The sequence below is a fragment of the Talpa occidentalis genome, unplaced genomic scaffold, assembly GCF_014898055.3.
Source record: "Talpa occidentalis isolate TD23 unplaced genomic scaffold, MPIMG_talOcc4v2.1 talOcc4.2, whole genome shotgun sequence".
Classification (NCBI taxonomy): domain Eukaryota; kingdom Metazoa; phylum Chordata; class Mammalia; order Eulipotyphla; family Talpidae; genus Talpa; species Talpa occidentalis.
The window spans coordinates 47,882,411-47,889,160 of NW_023602073.1; positions in this window are offsets into that span (position 1 = coordinate 47,882,411).

A 6,750-nucleotide genomic window follows, 5' to 3' on the forward strand; every position below is an offset into this window, starting at 1 on the left:
TAAATATTTTTAATGATAAAAAATAATCTACATCCAGCCAGGAGACAGCAATGATAGCGTTTGAAACAGTAATTTTGCCAATTGTTGATTTCCTTCAAGAGACAGACATTCATTTTGAGGAAAGTGTCTGCTAATTAACCAAATATAAATGACCTTAGTTTTTGTCATTCATTCCTCAGGCTTCAGTGTGTTTATATTTTGCTTCTTTGAGTTTTTCTTTGAGCACACCTGTTCTTTTTCATATTCAGGGATCAGGCTTAGGCACCGCCATGTCCCCACAAGCTCAGGGCTGCCCCTGCCCACAGGAGTCTGGTGTTAGAGATGAATTTTCAGATGCAAAGCATCCTGGTGTGGGTAAGAATTGTGGGGAAGTGATCCAGAGAAAGCGTGTGGGGACAGGAAGAGGCTACTCTCCCAGCATGGACAGGTGGGCCTCATTAGGACAGCACCTTTGAGAGAAGACCTGACGGACACTCCATGCCCACAAGGTGTCTGCAGAAGCTCTGTCCAGGCAGGGCGACCTCAGCCCAGACGCCCCAGGATGGGGATGTCTGTGTCAGAGGCTGTAGCTGGAGCAGGGGTCGCTGAGATGGGGTCTGTGCACCCACATCATGTAGACATTGAGGATGTTGGAAGGGCTTTGCCTTTTCTCTGAGTAAGACGTGGGGTACACGACCTCTCTGGACAGAAACCCCCTATGTCAGGCCCTTTAGGCGCATCCGCCGTAAGACACAGGCGTGTGGGGAGAGAGCACCTGGAGAGAGACACGGGGACGACACAGGAGAGGGGTGTGTGGAGATGCCCCCCTTGCTTCTCAGCGCTGGGCTCACCCCAGAGACAGGAGGACGTGGAAGGAGACCCTTGGGAGAGACCCGTGGGACACCAGCCTTGACCGTGGTTTGTGCTTTTATTTTGCTCCTTTTGCCCCAGACTGGCCTGGCCCCTTCCATCGGCTTCTGTGGGTACCCCCCTGATGGTGCCTGAGACTTGTGGCAAATTTCAGGCTGCAGTGGCCCCACTTTGGGGCAACCCTGTGTGTTGGGTATTTACCTACGAGGGGACAGGAAACTGGGTGTTTTGTTGGGAAAATATTCTCCTCTTTTCCCTTCCTCTCTTTGACTCTCCTGTGTCCTTTCACACTCAGAGTGTGCTCTGCCTTTATACGGCAGATGCAGAAGCCGTTTAGAGTATGCAGGTTTGGGGGCTCTGAGGTGCTACTCATTCTGCCTGTTACAGACTCTGGGTGTTTTCTCTGACCAAGACCCTTTTCCCATTCTCTGCTGCTCTGTCTCCACTGGGTCCCTCACCCTGAAGCAGAAATCCCCACAGAGGTAGAGTGTGTGAGGACAAAGCCCTCAGTGGGATCTGACCCGAGTCCTGTTGTGTTTGGGGCAGGACCTTGTCATTTGTCCTGGCAGGTCAGGGCTGGGGAGGACTGACCTTCAGGTGAACTGAAAAAGCAGACAGATCAGGCCAGGGGCCTATGGGGGGAACCTCAACACCTGTTCACACTGAGGGCAACAAGACCAAAGCAGGCACTGGTCTATTCTTCATGGGGCCTGGGTCTAGCCCTCTGTCCTGAGGAGTCACTGGGTGTGATGATGGGGCGGAGGGCAGTTTGCCTGGCTACGGAGGGGGTATGACAATCAGTGCCTCCAGCAGCTCAGCTCAACCAGAGTATCAGAAAGCACAATGGTTTGAAAGTACATGTTTTTGGAAAATTGGAACTTGGATTTGGATTATTTTCTGCTGTATCTTAAGAAGCTGGAGGGAAAGTGTCAGATGAAAGGCGGTGGTGTCTATGCAGGCCCTTCCCTCACAGCCCAGCCCAAGGAGAGTCCCCGAGTGTCTCCTCAGGGGCCTCTGCTGCCTCCTCTAGTGAGCAAAGGAGGTAGGAGGAGGGAGACCTGCCCTGTCCCGTCTTCCCTCCTGGGATGAATGTGGGGAGTGAGTCCCGAGCACGTGTGCAAACAGCGCAGGACCCAGCACAGGGCGTGCTTGAAACTGAGGGCTCCTAGGGCCTTTGTGGGAAGGAACTTGAAATAGAATTGAAAGAAGAGCATAAAAGCAGCACTTAGCTGCCTCTGCTGAAAGCCCAAGTTCTAGTTCTGGTGACAGCTGAGACTCAGACGGGCTGGGTCACATGCATCTGGCAGCTTCCGTAGCCTGGCCGGGCCCTGGCCTAGTCTTTCCCTGAGCTCAGGGTTTTCATCTGTTCTTGGGTCTGTGAGAAGGGAAGTCCCTTTCCCCAGTGTGCTGCACTCATGCACTCAGGTTTTTGTTGGGGTTCAGGGTGCTCATAGGCCCTTCCCAGGGACCCAGGCTCCTTATGTGAGGACGCCCTGCTCGGCCAGGATCTGGGCAGGGGCTGTGGCTGGAAATGAATGGTGATTAGGACCTGGAGCACCTGCACAGCTCCTACTGGCATCAGTGGCCAGATCTGGGCATGTGCGGGTAACACAGACCTTCCATTCTCATGAACCACACAATGTGATGTGGGGAGGCTGACACACCTGTTTCTTCACTGATGCCAACATGGACAAATATTATAGGACCCTGACTCTCAGTTCCAAGCAGGCTGTAATGAGCAACTGTGGGAAAGCTGTGTCTCTGCTGGAGACAAAGTCAGCTCTGCCCGTGTCCTCAGAAACCAAAGAGCGGGACTGTTTTCGCTTTAAAATTTTTAAAAGAAAATATATAATTCTCTGTTTTTCTGCACTAGTGATGGTCATCTGTCCTTTTAGAAATTCAAGGTCAAATCTAGCTTTGGGATTTTTCCTGCAGGGTCAGTTTGGTTTCTGGCCAGTGAGAGCCCAGAAATGGCCGTTGGTGCCCCTCACAGCCCAGATGCCCTCCTCCTGCAGAGGAAAAGTCATCCCTTTCACTCAAGGAATCTCCAGCCACCCCAGCATGCAGTGTCCCCATAAGACAGTGTCCCCAGCATTGGTGTGTCCAGGGAGTAGCCTCTCCCAAGCACACTGGCCTTCTGTCCAGTCTCTCGGAAGGGCACATGACTCAGTAGAGAGACACTCACAGTTCCCTTCTGTGGGGACCCAGAGCTTTGAGTGAGGTGTGTCCCTCCAGGACCTTTTCCCCTACTAGAGACGAGACTGAGGTCAGAGAGTCACTGCCAGAAACAGGAGCCCCAGGGCCTACCCCTGGGCAGACTCAGAGCAGATCATGTCAGTGATCTGTGCCTCAGTTTCTTCTGTCACCCAGGATATGCCATTATTATTATAATTTTTATTTTTAAAGATTTATATTTATTTATTTATGCATATAAGAACTGGGGTGCAGGCCAGAGTTTCAGGGTGTGAGAGGATTCACCAGAGACAGAATGGGAGCAGAACAGTCAGAGTGACTGAAATACACTGCTGAGGGAGCAGTGGGTGAGACAGGAGAGGTCTGCAGCACCATGTGGGTAGTTCCCTGGCCTGGGATCAAACTCTTGCTGCAGGCCTGGCCATAGCTTGATAGTGCTGAGATTTAACCCTTGCGCCACCAGGGAGGCTCCACTTTAATGGTTTGTTTATTTTTAATCAGTTATTTATTTATATATATTTTTCATCATTGTTCATTTTTGTACAATGTTTGCTCTCTTTTCTCAGGTCTGGTCCCCATAGAATTCTCACCACCAGTTCTCCTGTGCACCATCACCATAGTCCCTTGTGCTCTTCCTGCCCTTGTTTTTATCCTTCTCCTTCCCATTCCCCCTGCAGAATGTCTCAGATTTATAGTTGACTGTTTATTATTTTATATTGTTATTTTTTCCCGATCCCTTATTTGATTCTCCTATTTTCCTCCAATAAGATATTTTCTTTTTCCTTCTGACTTATTTCACTCAGCGTAATCTTTTCTAGTTTCATCCATGTTGCTGTGGATGGCATGAGTTTATCTTTTTGGATTGCTGACTAGTATTCCATTGTGGATATATACCACATCTTCATATAGCCATCTATATTTGGGCATTTGGGTTGTTTCCAAATTTACCTATTGTAAATAATGCTGCAATAAACATAGAGGTGCAGGTAATCTCACCAAATGAAGGAGCACCAACATATATAAGACAATTATTATCAGTTCTGTAAATAGACATTAGAGAAAATACATATGTTGTAGGAGACTTCAACACCCCACTCTCACTGATGGACAGATCAAAGAGACAAAAATCAACAAGAACACTAGAGCCCTAAATAAAGATCTAGACCTCATGGGTTTAACAGACATCTATAGGACACTGTACCCAAAATAATCCTAGAACACATATTTCTCAAGTGTGCTTGGATCTTTCTCTAGAATCGATCACATATTGGTCCACAAGATAAACATCAACAGAAACATTATGATCAAAATCATTCCAACGATCTTCTCTGATCATGAAGGCATCAAACTAGAAATAAACCGTGAAAAGAAAGGAGGAACCTCCCACTTCATGGAGATTGACTCCACATTGCAGGGAGAACATTGGATTAAGGAGGAGATCACTCAGTGTCACGGGGTGTTTGTTTCCATTTGAGGCCCAAAGAGCCAGACCCCATTTACACCACAGTGTCAGTGGATCATTCATGGATTTTAATACTGTCCTCTGCTTAGGCTTAAAAGGCAAATTGCCCAGAAACAAGGTGGATACAGCCTGCACACTTTTGATGGTCATGTTAGCTAAACCTAAGAAATAGTTTGACTGTCTCTCCACTTTACAAAGGTATGTAGTTTGCATTCTGTTATATGAAATGATTTGTGTTTTTATGTCTTCAAATATATAAAAAAGTTGATGATTTGAAGTTTAAGGCTATAAGTTTCTGTCTTGTGTATTTTCTGTTAATAACTTGTTATATAATGTTAAAGTAGTACTCATGTAAAGGAATTGGTGTGATTTGGGTGACTGCATACAGGTTAATTATGAAGTAAAATTATTTCCCTCTCCTTTTAAAAATATTTATTTTTATTTATTTATGCATACAAGAACTGGGGTGTAGGCCAGAAGTGTGTGTGTGTGGCGGGGGTGACAAGATTCACCAGAGACAGAGTGGGGAGCTGAATAGGTGCATCTATTGAAATACACTATTGAGGGGAGCAGCAGGTGAGACAGGAGAGGTCTCCTGTGCCTTGTGGGTCAGCTCCCTGGCAGGGGATCCAATTCATGCTACAGTGGCTGGTGATAGCTTGATAGTGCTGAGACTTTAACCCCTGGGCCACCCCTGGAGGCCCTATTACCTTCTCTTTCATCTAACTTCAGACATTCGTTTTTCTAGAAGAAATGAGCATCTCTTGCTCTAATGAAATTATGCTTCAGGCATTGTGTATAAATACAAGTTTGTCTAATGAAACTGATAATAAAAATACTTATTATAGCTATATATGGTAATATTTGGCTGTGAAGGTATGAAAAAATCTGAGCTGTTTGTTATGATTAACTAATAGTCTTGTGGATGAAAGGAAAAAGGAGAATTAGATTAACTTATTTGTTGAAAGATTAAAGGTGAATAACACATCATATATTGACATCATATTTATATGGGGTGATAACATATATTTTGGAGTTTTGTACCTATAACCCACCCAAAATGTATATATGGTGGAAAAATTAAAGTTATCCAAATAAATATAATAAAAATAAATAACTATGAATTGAATCAGGCATGGACTCTGTTCCAAGGAGAGTGTGGTTGCAGGAATGTTCTGAGAATGAAGGGGCCAGGGAGGCTTCAGATTGGACTGTGGCAATTACTCAAAAGGTGGGGGGACTGAGAAATTATATTGTTAAGTGTGACACATCATTAAATTATTTAGATGTTCATTGTTTCCAGAGAAGAAAAGAATAATATATCGTAATATTCTTGAAAAGGGTCAAAACTCCTCTAATATTATGCTTAAGATTTGCACATTTCTCCAAATAAAGTTTTGTCTCAAAGAAAAATCTTGACCCAATTTGAACTCTAGTTGTTAACTGGAATTCTCACGTGTTGAGAAATGAAAGGTGCTGACATGTGCAACTAACTTTGAAATGCATCAGAAAAATAAGATGGATGAATAGAGAGACGGATCCATGGGTAAAGATAAGGGATAAAGCAAACGTGGCAAATGCTAATGCTGGGATCTAGATGGTGTGCTCTGCACGGTTACTTCAATTTTTCTGTGTGCTTGAAAATATTCATAAAATACCACAGACTGAGCAGTGAATGCATGTCTCATTATGACGGTGACATGAAAAAGGATTACTCAGAGTCCAAGTGCAGGGCAATGAGAAGCCTAGAGGGACCAGGCCAAGAAGGTGCAGCCCAGCTCACAGGGCAGTCTTGTTTGTATTAGAATCAAAAAAAAAAAAAAAAAAAGACCAAAGAAACAGCAGGCAAATGGGGAGTGCCCAAGTGTGTGGGGACTTGTAACCAGCTGGCCCAGCCAAGGCTGGGAAATCAGGGACAGTCAGGGATTTGCTATAGTAAGCACAACATCTATTGCTGTTGTCAGCACATGCTGCAACAGGACTCTCAGCACTTTTGCCCTGAGAGGTTCCTTATCTCAAACTCTCCCTGTTCATATTCTGAGAGGCACAAATGAGTCAAGACAAAGAATCATCCACACTCCCTTATTTCCTCTCCTTTTGTTTTATGGCGGGTCAGAATCAGGAGAGGAGACGGCAGAAGGCACAGAAAGGGGTTGATACTGTGATGGTTGTAGAAGGGCCAGCTGGGCCTCAGCTTGTCTGGTCCACCAGAACAAGGGACAGTGGGCCTTGAGCACTGAAAGAAA